The sequence below is a fragment of the Ambystoma mexicanum genome, chromosome 10 (genome assembly GCF_040938575.1).
Source record: "Ambystoma mexicanum isolate Mex_15411 chromosome 10, UKY_AmexF1_1, whole genome shotgun sequence".
NCBI classification, from domain to species: Eukaryota; Metazoa; Chordata; class Amphibia; order Caudata; family Ambystomatidae; genus Ambystoma; species Ambystoma mexicanum.
Window position 1 is genome coordinate 257,908,137 of NC_090932.1, and position 20,178 is coordinate 257,928,314.

The 20,178-nt window shown below is 47.8% G+C and overlaps 1 protein-coding gene across 3 annotated transcripts in view; it reads right to left on the reverse strand.

Moving 5' to 3' along the window:
* AMMECR1L (AMMECR1 like) overlaps positions 1-20,178 on the reverse strand; it is a 510,558-nt gene that overhangs the window by 375,688 nt on the left and 114,692 nt on the right. The window contains exon 1 of one of the 3 annotated variants that reach the window (XM_069617807.1): positions 13,103-13,235. The exons of the other annotated variants lie outside the window; for them this stretch is intronic. The gene's annotated coding sequence lies outside the window, so the exon portion shown is untranslated. Of the gene's footprint in view, positions 1-13,102; positions 13,236-20,178 lie in introns of those variants that run through there. 3 annotated transcript variants of the gene reach the window in all.

A 20,178-nucleotide genomic window follows, 5' to 3' on the forward strand; every position in this document is an offset into this window, starting at 1 on the left:
ACCAGAGGGTTTCCCCTTGCATAGCCCATGTAGCCGAGCTCCTATCCTTCCAGGGGTCCCATGCCAAATTGAAGTCTCCCGTTAGCAGAATGTTAGACCTGGCAAATTTCCATAGGCGGGTCAGAGCATTTTGAATAAAGGGATCCTGAGCCTGATTTGGTGCATAGAGGGTTGCTACCGTAAAGGTCTCCGCCCTTCCCTCGAGAATCACCGCTAAATACCTCACCTGGTTGTCTTTCTGCATCCCAGTGATGGCCAGACCTAGACCATCCCTCAGAGCGATCAAATCCCACCCCACCCCTTTTTGCTTGCTTGCTTGTGTGGCCTGAGCCAGTCGAGTACCCCCGGAATTTTATCCTCTGCGTAACCCTAGAATGAACATGGGTCTCCTGTAGTGTTACTATATGGGGGAGCTCCCTCCTCGGGAACCTCTCTACCTTTTTCCTTTTGACCTGCGAGTTAAGCCGGTTTACATTTAATGAAAGTAGTTTCAACGAGCCCGTGTTAGACATGCGAGGGGATTATAGTTTTACTTTCAACCTCAGTAGGAACCTGCCCCCCCACCTCCCCTGGCCTGGGGGGGCCGCATCCCATCTAGCACTCAACTGGATGAACGTCTGGCTTGGGACTCTTGGATCTCCCCTCAGGTCAGGCCAAACGGATGGGACCATCTGTAGCGAATTTGTTGTGAGCATAAATAGGACAATACCGACCCGACCCATTTGCTTCCTTTTGATTAGTTATCTGGGCCAAATCTTGATACAGGAAGATTTTGTGGCCATTGTAAGTGATGTGAGCGGCCTTTCTAGCCTTTTCCAAAACGTTCTTTCACAGCGTAGTTGTGGAAGGCCACCAAAATATGCATCGGCCTCGCACCAGGTTCTTGTCTGCGCGGGCCCACCCTGTGGATTCTGTCAAATTGCATCTCCGGTTCAGAGTCAGATTCGAGGAGGTCTGCAAAAATTGCTTTGAGTGCCTTGGTTAACTCCTGACCCAGAGGATTTGACTCCGATATTCGCTCGGCTTGATCTGTTCTCCAACTCTTCAGCATGTAACTTGAGATTTTGTGTTGCAGCGGGCAACGTTTCCAGGAGATTGTCGGCTTTCATAGCATCCTCTGTCAGCCCCTGGATGGCCCTCTCATTAGTGTCCACTCTCTCCTCCATTTTGTTGATGTCCCTTTTAATTTCTCTTAGTCCTTCTGCCAAGTCTTCTCGCAGCTTGTCCATCTGCGCCTTTCCCTGCAGCTGTGATCTTGTCGACCAATTCGCCCATGAATTGTCTGAGCATTGCCTGGGACACTGGCCTGTCCTGCTCCTCCTGGCAGGAAGGTGCGGCTTGATCATAAGACCAGTCTCCGGTCTCTTGGCCCTCTGTTGTCACAGGTTCTTTTGCCCAAATCTTCGTGAGGGGGCCTTCCATTCCCTTCTTGGAGCTTTTCAGGGGGGTCCAAGGGGGCATGTCCTTGCCTTTATTCCTAGACATTTCCAGCTGCCTCTCTTATAACATGGTGGTGGTTGACCTTTGGAGGAGTGACTTATCTGCCAGCGTGACCGTAGGGATGTCGAAATGGGGGGTTTGCCGCTGCGGGAGGCCTATAAGGGACTGGAGGTGTTGGTGTAGTGACTCTCAAACTGCTGTGGTGCAGTTCCACTGATGGACCCACGCCGCCTCTGGGTCTACAACTTCCTGTAAAATGTCCGGTGAGCTGTCACTTGTGCTGCTCCTGCGGCGTGTGGCCCCCACCCCTGGGTCCGCTTAGCCTCCCATCCCCTCCTAAAGGCGCCAAGCCCCGATGGCTGGTGTTCTCTGTGGGGCGTGCTGGAGAGTGAGGCTTTTCCAAAAGGGAATCCTTGGGGGTAGGAAAGAGATATGCTGTGGAGCCCCCTTGGGGGGGGTGCCACCCGACCCCACGCAATTTTGTGGGGCCTTCTCCAGGAGCCAATGTTCAGGTGTCTGATCCTCTCGTGGGTTGGCTGGGCCGAGACGAGTCTCCCCACTGCCCCCCCCCCCACCAGATAATGGAGCCAGGATGGCCTGTGGCATCTCTCCTTAGCAGGGGTGGGTTACATGAGACGAGAGACGAGCGCTCCTACCTCCTCACGTTCCCTTCTTAGTAAGTGGCGCACTTCGCTGGCGGGGAGGGCCACGCCAGCGCGCAAGCACCTCCCTCAACCCTCCCGCAATGTCCTTCGTACCTCGGCTCTGCAGTAAGCCCGGGGGGACGCCGGCTCTCCACGCTGCTTCTGGGGGTGGTGAGGCTCCCCGCCCCGCCCCTCCTCACCAGCCTGGCCGGCTCACTGAGTGTTCTCAGCGGGGCTCTGATCTCCGCCGTCGGGAGGTTGTCAGAGGGAACCTGCGTCGGACACCCTGCCCTCTCACACTGCTTGGTCCATGGGCTGTCTGCCGAAGGCCGCTACGCGCCGCGCTGGGCCGAAATGCTGGACCTCGCTGCCGCACCTCAGCGGGACGCTCCGCTCACCTTCGTTGTCCCGCTCTACTCCGGTGGAGTATTCTGCCCGCTGCGGGTGCCAGGGAGGGCTGCTGCCGCATAAAGGGTGGTGCAAAGCTTCGCACGTCGGGAGCCCGGGAGTAGCAATCCTCACATCGACACAGCCATCTTGGAATCCCCGCGATATACACGATTCTTGTTAATGGTGGAGCCTCATAATTCAAGTTTTGCAATTGCCTTCACATTTCCCGACTGTTTCTCCGTACAATACCTGTGTGCCATTCTTGAAGAGTGTTCCTTTGGTGTAGCCGACTTTGGTATGCATGGTGCAATCTTATTAGTGTAAAAGGTTTTTACTGATCTTAGAGTGCAATCCACTGAGCTGAAAACGTTAGTGTAATCGTTTATTACACCATAAAGGTCCAACTTCCTTAGAATAACTTCTCCTGAATCAGAGTTATACGTTTTTACTATTCCTGGAATAAGTGTTCCACTATTCAGAAAAGTATATTGTCCAGTTGGTTTACTAAGCAATTTCTTGCTGAGCGTCACAGTACAACTGCTAGGGCCTACTAGCCTTGTATTACTGAAGTAATCTAAAAGTAACTATTGGTTTGACTTCCCTAGACGTACTGTTAGGTATTCTAAATAAGGTATTATGCTTTGGTCTGTACCTTCAAGCATAAGTGTGTTTTTATTAAAATGAGTTTATGACTATGACCAGTACTTACCCCAAACCTTCGCTTGGCCGATGTGTATTTTTAATAAACCTTTATTTTTTATAATAATTCTGGTGGTCAGTGTTTCTATTGAATCCTTGGTGCACTACAGGTTCTATGTACTTTTATACAGCCCTCTCTCCCTCCAAAGATAAGCCTGGCTGCTCTGTCTACACTACCATGAACTGAGACGGTACAGCCTACTAAGAGTGGAGTCTTGTACAGTCTCCGTTGAATGGTTTTACTAAGCCCTTAGTTGGACTTCAGAAAAACTATAACGCCCCTCCCCATCTAATTTTTAGAAGCACATGGCCAGACTCAATCTCCATGGAAACAAACACCATGTTCCCACCACACCATTCAATACATGGGAGCACAGGAAAATGAGGGGTGAAGAGAGGAAATGTGGGGGGTGGGGGTGACCACAAAGAAAGAAGGGTAATGAGGTAAAGTGGAATGGAAGGAGTGTGTGTAAAGTGCGTGGAAAAGAATCCCAGTAGCTAAATTGCCAACTGATCTGGGTCCACATTACCAGAATGGTGCAATATTGGTCCAATCACTTTATTTCCCTGTCCTTCTAGTTCCATTAACTCTTCGTAGAGCGATAATGAACATAACGCACTTTCTTACTCAGTACTTTTATAAGATAATTTGATCTAGTGGCTAAACTAGATATTTTGGCTCTATATAATAAGAAATCTGATCCTAGCTTCCACACTGCACCAGAGTTGAGTGACCTTGAGCGCATCACTTTAGCTCCCTGCATGCCAGTATCTTTATTGTACAAACCTCAGTGCTTACAAAAAATGAAAACCAGTATAATTGGGACCTTAAAACTAAACAGATGGAGAATAGCAGAAACCTGATAATACAGCCATAAAGCATAGTTACATGCAAATCACATTATCTCCCTGCTCTTCGCTCATCTGTCAACTTCGAGCTTTAAGAAACAAACTAAACACCAGTATAAGAAACAAGATGAAGCTAATAAGACTGGTGAGAAGTGTGGTGTATTAGCAAAATAATTTACTTTTCAAATCAGTAAATATGGATTATAATCCTGGGCATCATTTTGGTTTAGCAATAATACACCATAGGAGTTGCTGCTTGCAACCACTGTTGGTTGCATTGCAACCCTAGGATTTAACCAATCTGACAACTGATATGTAAAGTTATTATATGCCTTTAATCTCTGCTAGCAGACTATTCATGCACTTTAGCAACCTTGTTTATAAGACTGCTCCAGTCTCAACTTTCCAATAAATACTGTGAAAACGAATACACTGAATCAATCTGAGTCAAGGGTCACTTGATCCCTACTTGTGAAGTCACAGAGTGTCGAGGGTTGTGTGTGGTCATGTTCCAAAACCTAATGATTTTAGTCAGGGTGCACAATGTGCACTCGCCACTAGCCTTTGGATGGTAATATTTGACTCTTGGCGAGTATATTGCCTTTTCCCTGCCTAGGAATCTACAGACTCGCCCCTGACCACAGTTTGTGCGTTTATTTTACCAGTCCAACCCTCCTGAAAACTAAACCCGTTCCCAGCTCAGGCAACAGCTGCCAGCTTTTTACAGTCAGTGTAATCTGTAGCCTAGAGCTGGCCCCTTCAGCTTTTCCTGAGAACTTGCTCCCCTCCCAGTAACAGCATCGACCGTCGTCGCCTGGGTTTGCCCGCTTGTCCTTTACCCTGCGATTCACTCCCACCCCTAACCATCACCAAGCCGCCTTGATCCCTGGGAACAGCCCAGAAAGCTGTTCCTCCCATTGTGTTCATCCGGGGGTGGGGTGCCCTTTTCATCTATTGTCCCTGCCTTGGTTTGCCCACTTGTCCTACACCCTGTGATTGCCTCCCGCCCCCAGAGATAGTGCAGGGGAGGGGGCTATAGGGGAGGGGGGGGGGATTGGAGGGCGACAGCCTCATAAGCGTGTGGAGAGAGGGACTTTTTGTGGGTTGCTGTCAGTGGTGTGCTGAACATGCGGTCGGGGGGGGCAGAGACAGCTCGGGGGGCCTTTTGCAGCTACTCTTCCCCCTGCCTGCTGTACTCCTCCCCTTTTTCCTCTTTCTCCCCAAACCTGCTCTTTTTTACCATCAGGGTTTCCTGCCCTCTTGCCTTTCCTTCCACCACCACCTCCTTACCTCCCCATTCCTTCTTCCCTCCCCAGCAGCCTCCCCACTCAGCTTCTACCTCTCAGCCCTTCCCTTCTTCTCTAGGTGTCTCTTCCCCCCCACCATCCCCTAATTCCCCCCCCTGCATCTAAGGAGTACAACAGACCCCCAGGTCCCATGAAAGTGGGTGTGCGTAGCATATATGCCAGCCGTTAAACTCCTAGTGCCCGCCGCCCAGTGCAGACAATCATCCGTGTCCAGTGTGACCAACGTACTCTGTCAGTAATACATTAGTTACTTATTTCTGACCTGAACAAAGACTGCATTCACTGGTGTTCACTGTAGCCTGCTTGTTATCGCCAGTGGGGGGACAGGGGTGTGGGGGCTAGGGGGCAGTCTGCCTGCATACCAAACTCACCTTCACCGGGTCTGTTAATCCCAGACTGAAAACTGTGGCTCTGCCTGGGGTCTCCCACGCGGCCTTCCCCCTTTTGGCCTTACCTCTTTTGGCCTTACCTCTTTTGGCCTGCCATCCAAGTCCAGTTTTCTGGTGACTCGGATCTAGAACCTGGTCTTTGTCCCTGATCACGTGAAGAGCACCTCAACGTCTGCACCTTCTCTGACTGAATGCACCTTTGTTCTGCGGCCTGCACGCCTCTCCTCAGTCCATTGTATGCCTTCAGCAGCAGACATTTCTATCCATGTGGATTCTAACTTCCCCCTTTTTTCAGAATCTATGTACCAGAACCTACCAGTCCGAGAGAAGAGGTGTGCAAGCCCTGGTGGGGTGAAGATGGCTGACTAGAAGAAGACCCCCGGCATACCCACCGCGGCCACCGCCCGCCCCCACATGTGAGGGATAAGCATCACTAGTCACTGCCTTCCCAGCTATGTACTGCATATTGTGATCTGGAACTTACTGTAAAAAACTATAGGCAAACACATACTAATTCCTATAGGCCTACTAGGGCGAGCAAGTGGGCCTGATTATTGAAGATCACTCCCCCCACCTCCCCCCCAAGAACCACACAGGCAGGCTAGTTGTTCCAAACAGCTGACCAATGGCGAGAACACCAGACAAGCCCGTGAAGATGGAGATGCACCATAACGGTTGGAAAACCGGGGGTACACTGAGCAGACGGAGAGCAGGCAAGATTGTGGCAGTGTTGGAAGAGAAGGCTCTGAGACAGAGGTACGCTGCACGGAAATAAGGAACAAGAGACGCTCTACTGGGAAAGCCAGTGCAGTGAGAAGATCGGGGAGCCTACGTGACGCAGACCAGAAGACAAAGCTTACCGCTGGGCAACAAGCAGACCGCAGAGAATGCCGAAGCAGGCAGGAGAGACTGGTGAGCCCACAAAGGGAGATTGGGGCACCAGGGTGCTTCGAGGCATAAACTGCACTACAACTGAAAGTAATGGGAAAGCCTGGGAGAACTTGAGCAGGGGACCTGGAAAGCACAAAGTTGTAAATGAAAGGCAGGCAAAGGCTCAATACTCGAATGGAAAAGAATATGAACATATGAGGGTGTTACAACACTGGCAAAGTCCTGACAGGAGAGAACACCAGGCCTTTGTGTTCATGAGTCAGGAGGCTCACACATGAACTGTGCAAAAAGCAAGCCAGAGGAGAAGGTAAAGCAACCTTGTGAATGTGTGAAACCTAGGAGAAGGGAAACAAGTCCCTTGGGAGGAAGAGAGTGTAAGCAAAACATTTTGTAAGCAAAAAAGAACAATCTCTTGATATGAAATCTTTACAATATATTTGAAAGTGGAGGAGAGGCGAGAACCCACTTGGTGCTTATGATACTGTGAAAGAACTAAGAAACTTAAGGGAAGATATACCCCTTCCAATGATGCTGGAACCTTTGGTTGTTAATTAAACTTTGAGTTTAACTTGTGAAGTACAGCTGCAAGTGGCAGCTAAAGAACATTAAGCCCGTTTGCACTTGACAAGTTTAGCGTTGGAGGGTCAGCGTAGGGTTTTGGACATGGGACATTAGACTTACTTTGGACATTTTGAGAGAGAGTGTAGTTAGTTTTGTTGAGGCAGGGAAACCCCTCCTAGAGTTAGGGAATGATGGGCTTCTCTCCATCCCATGTCCTTTAATAAAAGTTTATAGCAATGAACACTATGCCTCTGTGTCTGAGTCTTACTCAGACTACCTCACAGTACCCAGCCAGAAGAAAACAGGTCCTGCTCCCACAGTGGTGAGGTGCTAGCGCATTGCCACTGTCAGAGGAGGACCGGCACACCCACACAACATCACACAATTGTACTGGCATCTGCATCTTTCCAGATAATCTGGCCAACTAGTCACAGGCTCCAGATTTTATCCCCTTATTTCATCCGGTATTCGGTTTTGTCCCAGTGTTTCTCAGGAGAACAGAGTCACCTACCCTGTACCAAACTCAACATCTAGGCCCATATTGGAGTGTGAACAAGGGTAGCCGGGGCTCATTACTCAACTTCACCTGGAGCCTCGTTTTGGAGCATGCTGACACTTAATTCAGTTTACTAGTGCCAGGGCCACCTATTCAGCACCAAACACATCTCCTAGACACTCGCTAGGAGTGAACAAGGCTAGTAGAGGGCCCAACCTCACCTCCTTACCCATTTCAGTTGTGTCCATACCCTGGTCATAAGAACCGTGAATTTCTTTGGGATCACGAGAGTGCAATCGGTATAGTTGCATATTTTTCTTGGGAAAAGAGTTTATTTGGGTATATGCGCACACATGTTTGTCAGTAACAGCAGTTTGTTTTTCAGGGTTGCAAAAAGTGATCGTAGTGTTCGTTTTATGTGGCTGTGGAAGGGGTGGAAGACCCAGAGCCAAATTAATGTGTAAATAGCACAATAGCACCGTGTAGCGAGTTGCCGATACAATTGAGCAAGGAAAAGAGAAACAACTTTACTTAAACGCACTAATAAAGTGCTTCATGGTTAAGGTGGTGGGCCACTTCTATACTAAAACGATCTAACAAGATAGGTCTGTGGAGAAGGCCATTGTGTGTAAGCGTCGAGTGTGAGGTGTGAAAGGGCAGGGCCTGTGGCGAAGGCTGGAGTGGACAAAACTAGGGCGATTGATCAAAGTGGTAAGTTTAAACATTCAGCGAGTGCGATTGTTTGAGGATAGTGACATTTTTTAAGGTTTCAAAATTATAAAGGAAAGGAAGAAAGGAGGAGAGAAGATTATTTTAATAAGAAAGAAATAAGGCAGAGGCAATGACGTCCTACTGGATGGACATTTTGAGTGGGTGCATGACAGTGGGCAAGCGTTTTAAAGAATGGCCCGGAGAGGGAACCCTCGATCAAGATATTATAGAAAGTATGTACTCTTTTCTAGAGGCTACATATAAAAAGGAGAAAACCATTCTGGGGCTTTGGAAATTGTACAAAGCGAAAGAAACGGAGGAGGAGAGTGCACCATCTAATACGATACACCGGTTATTAAAACCAACTGCGGGGTATACAAATCCTAAACAAGCGTCTCTAGACAAGGAAGGAACACAAAAAGAAAGACGAGGGCAGCACAAGCATTATTAGCAAGACGAGAAAGGGAAAAGGAAATATTTAAATGACAAAAAAAAAAGTGTGCAGCAACAACTTGACAGTGTATTCAAGGAGGCAGAAAAAGCTGTGGAATGGGAAATGGAAGCGAAAGGAATACACGAGGGGAACCAATGAACTGGGGTGGACAGCAGGACGCATAAAGTTTAAGATAGACCAGTGGGGACGGGACACGGACCATAGTGAAACTGACACAGCAGACAAAGGGCACATCATATCAGACTGGGAAGACAACGCTAACAGCGATCAGGTGGATGATGAAACAGACACCCACCCTTTGACAGATAGGAGACGGGAAAGGAGAAGGGATGAGAGAGAAGAGGAAAGGGAAGAATCACTGGGTGACTAGGGAAACAGGCTTTGCAGCAGGAACACCAGAATAGTGGTAGCAAAAAGACCACAATGTGGCAATAAAAAGCAAAGCGTGCACACAAATGCCACTTTTACATGGCAGACAATGGACAGGGATAATCTAGTTTACAGTTTACCTTTGTTGATGGCGGGGGTTGAGCAATTGGATTTATGTTTGAGAAAGACAGCAGGAATCCCATTGACCATAGGAGATATAAACAAGGTTTGTTGGCAGTATTGGTTGGGGAGAAGTGACAAAATATGGCAACAGGCCGGATACTCTGGGGTAAAAGTAAGCTCTAATATGCAACAGGTCGGGTATTCGAAGGTAAAATTAAGCTCCAATATACACAATGGAGCGTCCTTTAACAATTATCAAGCATGTATGGAAGGCTCAGATGGAGCTCTATCCAGGCACGTCAGAAATTGGATCTATATTGGCTCACAAAATGTAGGCCGATGAGGAACCCACAGAATACATAAAATCCATACAGGAAATGTGGATGCACGAAAATAAGCAGTAATGAGACAAAAAAAAACATCTTGTCTACCATATCCTAGCGAGGGGGCTTCCTGCAGACATACAGGTCTCTTTAGAAAAGATAGTGGGAATTGAGGCAGAGGGGTGGCCTGAGATACAGGTGACAACTGGGCACTTTTGCAAGAAAAAACTGGAGTAGGAGACAGATAGTGGATAATGCTACAAAGGCAGAACCCACATTGGTTCAGAAAAAAAAACAGGCGAAAATACACATGGAGGGAGCAGTACTCACAGGGCCCATTGTCGTTCCTCAGGCACAGCAAGGGGCTTCTAATTGCTGTGAGGATGCCACCAGGAGGCTACACACAGGTTCCACCCAACCAGCAGTGGGGGATGGTACCGATGCAACAGCAACCAGCTTTCATAAACATGCAGCAGCCCGGGGTTATGCAGCAAGGAAGAGGGGTTGCATACATGGGACAGTATCAGATTGGGAAGAGGATACTACACATGTGGAAGGGGAATGGTATACAGGGGAAGGACTCCACGTTTCAGAGTACAGTACTACGCTTGTCAGAATTTCGGACATGTCGTACGAACATGCCCACTTGTTGCACAGAGAGGGCAACAACAGCAGGCATACATGCTGCAGACTCCACAGCAAGTACAGGTAATAACACAGAAACAGCAATTGCCGATACATCCCCCACAGACACAGACACAGGGCATTACAACCCAAGGACAAGTGCAGGAACAAAATGGGGAAATTACGGGAACTCAAGGGACAGTGAACGTACTACAGGCACCAGCGCAGACACAGATACCAGAAGGAGTAACAATATTAGGGCAGAACACCATACCCCAATACACTGCAGGTAACCCATTTGTCTCATCCGCGAACACTTTTTCCCCCAATAGGGATGCCCACAAAGAGTGCGAGTGTGTCTCGTTCTAGCAGTAACTGAGGACCCAGAGGAGGAACTGGAGGTAGCAGTTCAGATAGGACAGAGGATTTTCCTTTCTTATAGATATTGGGGCAACCAGATCATGCATCAAAGAAAAAGGATTTGCATTATCTGACTAAAGTTTGGACACACAAGGCTTTTCGGGGCAAATTTTTAAAGTTCATCTGATGAAAGATTTACCCTTAACGACGCCAGAAGTGTCAAGTAAAGGTTGAAGAGCCATGGTGAGAGGTTGGAGCACTGGGGAACACCACATGTGGAGAGAAAGGACCCCAGTTGGACCTGGGATGGAAAAACAGAGGAAGGAGGTCATTTAGGCTAGGCCCTGATCCGTGATGCCCAGGTTGTCACAGACGATTGATCAGGATGGCGTGGTTGACCTTGTCACAAGCAGAGGAAAGCTTAAGGAGGCCGAGGACAGAAGGAAGGCTAGAGTCAAGATTAGGCAGGTCTTCACAGGTATTCATGAGAGCAGTTTCCGTTCTTCTGGCTGCTCTAAAACCAGACTGATGGTCGTGGAGACATCACGGATTCCGTATGGAGAGTAAGCTGGGAGATGGACAGCTTTTCCAGGAGTTTGCCTAGGAAAGGAGTGAGAGATCGGCCAGTAGTTTGCCAGAGAAGAAGGATCGGCAAAAGGCTTCTTAAGGAGTGGGTGCACAAGGGAGTGCTGTAGGGGAGAGGGGACAGTTCCAGTGACAAAAAAAAAAGAGTTAATGCAGAAATCGGCCAAGGCTGGAGCAAGGGTGTTGATATGGTCTTAATGGTTCTGGACGAGCAGGGGAGCACCTGCTTGGACGACACTTTCATAGATTGGACTGGTCTAGCAACATCGTCAGGAGAGATCAAGGGGAAAAGAGGAGACAAGAGAGGGAGAGGAAGAGGAGAGACAGGAGAGCCTGAGTTTTAGTGATGAAGTGAGAAGCCAGTGCCATGCGATGCGATGAACCTGGGAGGGAACAAGAGAGGTGGGGACTGCAGCAGGATTGGCCAGCTCCTTGCAGATTTTGAAGAGTTCAGCCATGTTGTTTAGAGGCTACGGAGACACACGAGCTTGGCTGTAGGCTCTCTTCCTGGACAGGACAGAGTCTTGGTATTGCCTTGGTATAGGCCAGTTTGTCAGAGGATGCGCCCGATGCCCTACACTTCCTCTCAGCCCACCTACACTTGTGTTTAAGGGTGGCAAAGTCAAGTCATACCAAGAGTGGGAACTCTTGACTGATTCCCAGGGCGTTGTCAGTGAATCCTGTGATCTTTCTAGAGATCTGATGGTTCACGCTGCTAATTCAATTCATGTCTGTAAACACTAAACACTGTGTCAACACTGCTGGTGAGAGGATGCAAGGAAAGGTGGAACAGCTAAAAAGCATAGGAAATTGGACTACAATGAGTTTAATAAGATTGGGCGCCGGTTAATCTTTCAATGCTCTGGTGCAGAAGTGCCAAGGATCAGCGTGTAAGCACCAGACAGTAACAGGATGCTCGAGCATCCATCTGAGTAGGAGCATTGTTCAGAAGATAAGCCACGGTATAAAGGAGAATCAGCTGAGCTTCACCAGTGCTGTAACACATGAACAATCTCCATTCCCAGCACAGGATAGGTGAGACTTAAAATACCTGGCATGCTGTTGGCTTGCCGGGGAATTGAGTGAAATGTAGTCCTGGGTCCGGATACAGCACCTCTCCAGGGCATATTAACCCACTGATAATGAAAATAGTTGCAGAGATGCTTGCATGTTGGTCCTCCACAACCCACCACCCCCATAGCCCAGACACACTATGGGTACACTTCAAGCTTCGAAATTCAGATTGGATATGCAGGAGTTTAATGTGGCTCCTGGGTATCCCTCATTAACCAGTGACCAGGAGCTACCACTGGGGAATGAGGAGCCAGTACAATGCATTCAACAAACCTAACTTACACATTAGATGCAATTATAGAATTGTGTCCCTTATGTATTACCCTTAAAGCATTACAAGCTGTATAGACTTGTCCTAATGTTCATTTACAGATTGTCCCAAAACATGCAGAGTTAAATTCACATAGTTATGTTTGCTAGGCATCAGTTGCTCTGGGGAGCCAAAAGTAGCTCCTGGTAGCTGCTGGTGCCAAGTTATCCAAGCTCAATGAGGCTACAAGCAGGAGCTAAATACGACCCTTCACTTAATGTGCTTTTCCACCTTTTAATTTTGGCATGGGTGCACACGAATTGCAGCTGTAACATTTAAATATGTTGGCATGGTAAACTAAATAACATGCTCTAAAGCAGAAATATGATTGTGGTACTATTGATAAATTAAAATGTAAAAGGTAAATCATAGTGGGACGGTACACCTCATATGTCTCTGCGTGGATTCCATTTATTACCTATACACAAGAAACATATCATGGCGCCTATGAGCCTCAGTTATATAAATATTTGCCTTTGCTTTGATGGGTCTATGGGCCCCACCTATTGAGTCCCGAGTTGATGGGGAGCGTTGGGTCTTGATGCTAGCCATTCATGTAATGCCAGACTTTCCACGCCTTGTTCTTTGACTTGCATAACTGTTATTGTATCCATGTTGATTGATGCTGTCGTATGTCTGCCTTCCAAAATAATAAAGCGGGTTTAAAAAAAAAAAGAAGAAAAAATAAAAAGTAAATCATTGTGAAATTGGCTCTTGGCCAGGCCAAACTTGAGGGGACGGGGCAAGTGGGGTAGTTGCTTAATCCAACATAGGATAAGAGGCAAGGGACAATGGAGAAAAGACTAAAATGGAAAGGCACTGGGTAGGAAGTGCCCTTCAGACACAAAATTAACAATTCCAATGCTTTTACTTTTGTGTGTCAATCTGGAGCTGGAGGACAAGAGGGGGTGGGGTAATATTTGCACTTGCTCCTTGGTATCCTAGATGGTTTACCCAAACACTTACACCAGTAGAAAAAATGACAAGTTGCAATTTAAAAGCCAAGTATAAAAATAAATCACTTGCCCACCAAACTCTCCACACGCACAAAGCGCATGTCTTAATCGCCAAAAGTCAGTTATCACTCACAAGCAGGGAGTGCACATTTTGATACCTTCTTACCCTCTTCTTTACACCGAAAACACACTATAAGCAGAAAACATGCCACTGTTGCAGATGACAAACTAAATACTCTTCCCACAGACCTCAACATCTATCAAATACAACTTGCATACCACTACCCCGGCCAAAGCACACTAGAAGCAAATGCACAGGGGGGTCTCATCACAAGTTGCGCGGTAGCCCTTAAATGAGTCAGTAAAGGTGTTACTGCCACATTTAAGGGTCCGCCCAATCTTGAGTTTGGCCCGTTTACCCCCATCTCAGAGCTGGGGATAAACACGCGGGAAAATCCCTAATTTCAGAGAAATTACCGCCAGCGGCATTACCTCATGGCAATTGCGCTGAAAATTCCCCATTTGGTCCAATTACATCTGGTTGAGTCAATATTGCAGTCTGTGACCAGAGTCAACTGTGTAAAGGGATTCGTGCCTCAGATGCATGACATTTGTGAATTTACTTTAGTGCGGTTAGTACTATTCACGCAGGGTGCGAGTAGGTCGAATAACGGTAGGGCCTGCGCTCGTATCCAGGCGTGCACAGCGGTGCGACTAGAGCCAGCGGTGAACACGCTCACTTGAGGCAACCGGTTTGCGGGCCTACATGAGGAACGGAGTTCCAGGCAAGCACCACTAGCAAAGGATGCATGTGGGTGTGTGTAACCATTTCAAAAGTGGTGCACATGTAAAGGACCCTACATTTCCTCAATTTCCGAGGCAGAGCGCGAGAAGGCTTCCACGCAGTTCCCAATAACAGTTGCAGTGTAAGAAGACTTAAAGTCGGAGAGCAGACAGTCCCGGGCTCCACTGAACTTTGCAGCCTGCGGCGTTCAGGTCAAGGCAGACGGAGCAAGAGGATATTGCAAGCAGCTATTGAGATCGGGCTTTAATATTCTCAAGAGCCTTCATGGAGCCTGAAAGCTCTTCACCGGAGTGGAGTGAGGGTGACATGGAGGAGGCGATGTCTGATGTGGATAAAGACTTGTCCGTTAGCTTTAAAAAAAAGTCCTAGGAGAATCCCTGATCTTGGCAGCATCCCAAGGGTTCAAACCCTTGCAGGACCATTTAGAGATATTGGAATCTCTATTAGCTAAGAGAGGCCCAGCAGAGCCAAAGGGAAATAAAAAAAAAGCAGGGTGAGCAGCCAGGTAAGGGGACTTCTGCTGGACCCGAAAGAAAGAGGTTGAGAGTAAAGGGAGTGACAAGGCCCAGAACACAGTGCACTCTTCTACTCGCCCGGCCCATATGAAGGGGGAAGATAAGCCCCAGGAGGTAGCCGACTCTTTTAGTAAACTAAAAAGTGCATTTTCTTTCTCATCGGCAGTGCCAAACCTCCTACCCCGTTCCCTAAAGGCAAAGAATATACGGTACGCAGGTGGAACACTACGCCCAATTAATATGATGAGGAGGAAGAAGATGGAAGAGGTTCAATGAAGTGCAGAAGGTTGTACAGGCAAACAGAAGAACCTGAACGGCAAGCCTAGTAAATGTAGATGAAGGGGAGGATATCGATAACATGTTCAATCCAGAATCCATTAGCAACTCCAAATCTACAGACTGGCTGCCCTCGCCTAAAGTGGCGTTATACATGGTACATCAGAAAGCCGTCAGACAAAGAAGTGCTGGTCCACACGAGACCGGAATGTCCAAAACCGGATGTTCCCGGCAAAGTGACAGATACGCCAGAGTTGGACTCAAAGATAGTCACGTTCATAACTAAGGCTACAAAAGACGTCAGGCAGGGCATTGTTCAAGACTGGAAGGGATGGCAGGACAAACTGCTAGACTTAACTGGAGCAATTGCAAAAATGATGGACCTCATGGATATGTCAATGAACAGGGGAGAGCCAGTGGATGCACAGACACTAGCTAACTGGGCACATCATCTGAGAGGAGTCACAATTTACTGTTAAAAATAGACAGCAAGTTAGGAGATCTGACAACATATGAAGCAGGGGAAGCCACAAGGGAAGGAGATGCATTTGCCAAATGAAGTTGGTAGACACATAACACAGCCTTAGAAAAGGCACAGCCTTCAATAAGGAAGATTATTCCCGGAAAGGTTTTTGCTGTGACAGGTCAACATAGAGGCTGTTCGACCGGTTGGTTCAGTTCACAGCACAGGCCTCAGGGGCCCAGAACCCAATACTGGGAGTCCAGGCGCCTTCTTAATCAGCAGAGGACGGAATTCGAGAGGGTACAGAGGTTGTGGTAACTTCAGGCAGCAGGCTGCTGCTGGTAAGTGCACAAAGCAAGAGGTACCCTGCAGTGGGGAGGCAGGACAAGGCTATGCATAGAGAAGCGGCACGAATTGCATTCTTGGGTATTGCAGGCCACGTCAGGGCTCAGTTACAAGAAGCACCCAGGCCCCATGCAGTTCGCACAAGGGGAGGTTGATCTATTGCAAGTGGAGTTACAAAAGTTGCAAAGAAAAAGGTGCGATAGAGCGGAGCAAGCTAGACAAACCAGAATTTCTAAGCAATATGTTCCTAGTGCACAGAAAGGAAAGGTCAAGGCTGGTAATCAATCTGAAGGAGCTCAATGAATGGTTGACTTACAGGCATTTCAAGATGGAGTGGATTCACCTCCTCAGGGATTTACTCAGAGGGGGAGACTGGCTAGTTCAGTTAGACATGAAAAATACATATCTGACGATACCCATTGCAGCAGAGCATTGCAATATCATGCACTTCCGCCAGATAGGAGAATGTTGGAAATTCAAATGTCTCGCCTTCGGTCTAGTCTCAGCGCCATGGGCGTTCACAAAGGTAATGAGGCCTGCTGCAGCAGCAATAATAGAAAGGGGCGGGCGGAACATTGTGTATCTGGACGACACCGTAGATCAGGTCTGGGTAGCTCGGGTTACTGCAGGAGCAAGTAAGCTGGGCGAGTTCTCAGATTACGTCACTAAGGTTTTTGATCAACCAAGAAGAATCGTCAGTTGGAGTTTCTAGGGTTCGTGATAGTACCAGGAAGGTTACGATGGAGTTACCAGCTCAGAAGTTGATAGCCATCAAGAAAGATTAGAGGGGGACTCTCAGAATTTCGCTTTGGAGTCTGGCTAGAGTAGTGGGGCTACTAGCGTCCTTCATTCAGTCGACCTGCATTAGGGACTGAGAAGGTGGCTGCAGAACATGGAAGCCTGGAACGGGCGGGCCATAATCAGATACGCTGTGGAACTGAGTCTGATGGAAGCAGGTCCAGCAAGGGCACCAGGTGCGTAGAGTTCAAGACAGGAGGCATGTGATCCAGAGAGGAGTTAGAGTTTCATATAAAAACTGTTTGGAGCTGTTAATAGGGTCTTTTGCAGTGCAGACATTTGCCATGGGCAGAGTCAATTGTCGCATGTTGCTCAAGATGGACCACATTTTCGCAGTTCGATATATCAACCGTCTGGAGGGAACGAAGTTGAGAATGCTGGCAGAACTAGCAAAAGACTTCTGGCATTTCTGTCTAGAGAGGAATGTAGTGGTAGCAGCAGAGTACCTTCTGGCAGAGAAGACTGTGGTAGCGGACTGGAACTCCCGAGATCTCGTGGATGCCAGTTGCAACCAGCAGTGTATGAGATTGCAGGACATATCGGTGCCAATGGACATGGACCACTGCGTCCAGGATAAACGCTCACGTCCAGGATAAACGCTCAGACTCCCAGGTATTTACTTCAGTTGGAGACTGGATCCAGGGGTGTTAGGCATGGATAGGAACAGTCCATTTAGCCTTTCCCCAAGTCATTTTGGGGGCTGACGTTATCGAAAGTTTGCGCCAGAAAGCAGAGTTAGTAGTGGAAGTCCCAGGCCTGGTTTCTGGTTCTGATGGAACTTTCTTCCGGTTTTCCGAGGATGATGCTGTCCCATCGGCACCTGCTAGTGAACCCGGCGGGTCACACCCACCCTCTGCTGACATCAGGGAGCCTACAGCTGCTAGCCTGCTCGGGCAAACATGGGAACTGCCAGGATTTTCAAAAGTTGCTGCTGAATTCATCAATGATTGGCGAGTCCCCCTCCACTCTTGGAGCTATGGCGCCAAATGGGACAGTTGGTATGCCCAACAGAGGGTTCATCCCATTCAACTACAGTGCAGGTGCTTAATTTCTTAGCAAATCTATCTCAGGATGGTCGTGATTTCCGTACCATAGGGGTGTACAGATCGGCTATTTCAGCAGGACACGAGAAGATAGATGGGTGCTGCCAGTCATGGAGCCCCCTGCCGTGGTCAGATTACTGCAGGGAGAAAAGCTGCGTAAGCAGCCTGCAGCCAGATATGCTGTTCTCTGGGATGTGGAGACAGTGTTTAGGCCATTTTAGAGTTGACCAGAAAACAAACAGTTGTCCATGATCAAGTTGTCAGGGAAGCTGGCGATGTTGCTCTGTTTGGTATCCTGTAGGAAAGTGTCAACATCAAAGTGTTGGCGGTCAGTACGAAAATATTCTACCTGGAGGGCGTAGCATTTAACTTTGCTGAACATACCAAGAGAGGGTGAGCAGTTATTTCTTATCCGTATTTCCCGGGCGACCCCAAACTCTCCATAGCCTGGTGCATTAAAGATAAGGCAAACTAGAGCGTCAGGCCACCGGGAGTGCATCAGCTGCTGATTGGGCGTAGGAAACCATTCCATGCAATAGCCTCCGCCACCATAGCCAGCCAGGTGGGTCAGGGAGGTTATGGAATTAGCTGGGATCGATATGCAAGTTTCAGAGCTCACTCGTCAACAGGTGCAATGGCTTCAAATGCATTTACAGCAGGCACATACAAGGCATCTTAAAAATCAGCTGACTGGGCTTCAGACAACGTTTAAGGAGTTTTATTTCAAGCCTGTTTCTTCAGTTGCTACGACAGTATTAAGTAGCATTAAACAAGCATAATGCTTGCCTCCAGTCTTGACATAGAAGGAAGATTACCCAGGCTTACAGTTCAAGGAGTCTTGATTCTATTAAAGATGTATCCAATTAAAGAAGTCTGTGTGCTATTTTGACAGTAATTAGGAAATGGTCATATCCGCAGCTCTTACATTGTGTATCTTGTCCTCAGGTGACGAGCACAAGAGTGGCCGATTCCCCACCGCAGTGTGGGGCAGTTCGACTAAGAAGTTCAAATGTTTCCATAAGAGTTCTTCGTGGAGTGGCACAGGATCAAGTGAAGCTCTCTCCGCTAGATGCAACACAGGACCTGGCGTCTTGGACAGGTACGTTTCAAAATCAACAAAAGAAAGCGCAAGCGACACTGGCAGGACAGGTGTCATGAAGGATGCTGCGTCAGGATTGGTGGAGGAAAAGATGGGACAAATCTACACAACTCAGTGGGCGTATGGCGATTTGTCATTCCCTTTGTTTTAACAGTTTTGTTATATTGAAAGTTGAGAGCTGCTTAAGATTATGCACTAAATGAGATCAGCATAATGCTCACCTCTGGGTCTTTGATAGAGAATCAAGACTCCCTCAGCTGTAAGCCTGGGTAATCTTCATTGCTATATTTGTGTTGCACAATTTTGCTAGAAGAGCCAAATGTAGCCCCAAGGAGCTTTTGGTGTCATGCGAACCAGGCCTTTCTATGCCTTATCCAAAAGCTAAAACACTGCCCGCAATTTCAAACCTTGAAGGATGCCAGTGAAGCCGTCACATGACAGAAGTGATGCTTGAAACGTGCCTTCACAACTAGCAATTGGCTAGTGATAAATGACTGTTGGTGTGTCAGAAATGCTGTGCTTTGTGCATGTGGAGAACCAAGGGAACAAGTGACTATACCTGGTGAGTGTGTTAGGGCAAATTCTCATTTCTGTGCTAATTCCCTTCAACCTTAGAGACCCCCACCCAGCTCTTTTGCTGGACTTTAGGACTTTTTAATTTTAACCCTGGTGTGAGTGGGACCATTTTCTCACTCCCTCATGTGTTTTGACCTGATTTGGATTAGAAGTTTCCTCTGTTTTTGGAGTCTGACAAACTCCACAAGCATCTACTTTTTGTAGGGTGGCATACAGCACCTTCAGTTCAGTGTCACTGAGAGGTCCTTTAGATTTCTCATAAGGTTTAAATACCTTTCCTTGTGTGAACTACTGTTCCCAAGAATAGTAAAGTGAAATTGACCATACGTACCTTTTCTCTTTGTCCAGGACACAATCGTATGTGGAGTGCTGCGGGGTTACCTAGTACCACCTTATCCTACATTCTCAAGTAAAAATGTTTAGGTTACCCTCACTACTTTAAATGGCTGTTGGCAGTGGTTTAAATTTCCTACCATTGTGCTTTTCTACTGCAGGCTGAAAGTATAGCACTGATGGGTGACCATTTTGTCAAAATGGCCCCAGTCTTCTTTTTTCACCATTTTCTGTTTGTGAGGTCTTTCTTGGGTTTTACTCTGTGTGGAGGCCAAATTGAGCTCTTTGTTCGTTTTGCCTTCGGCTGGCTTCAGCCTTGAAAGCCGCCTCTGGCTCCGGTGTGTCTGGAAAAGCAGGATGTGAGGGAGGG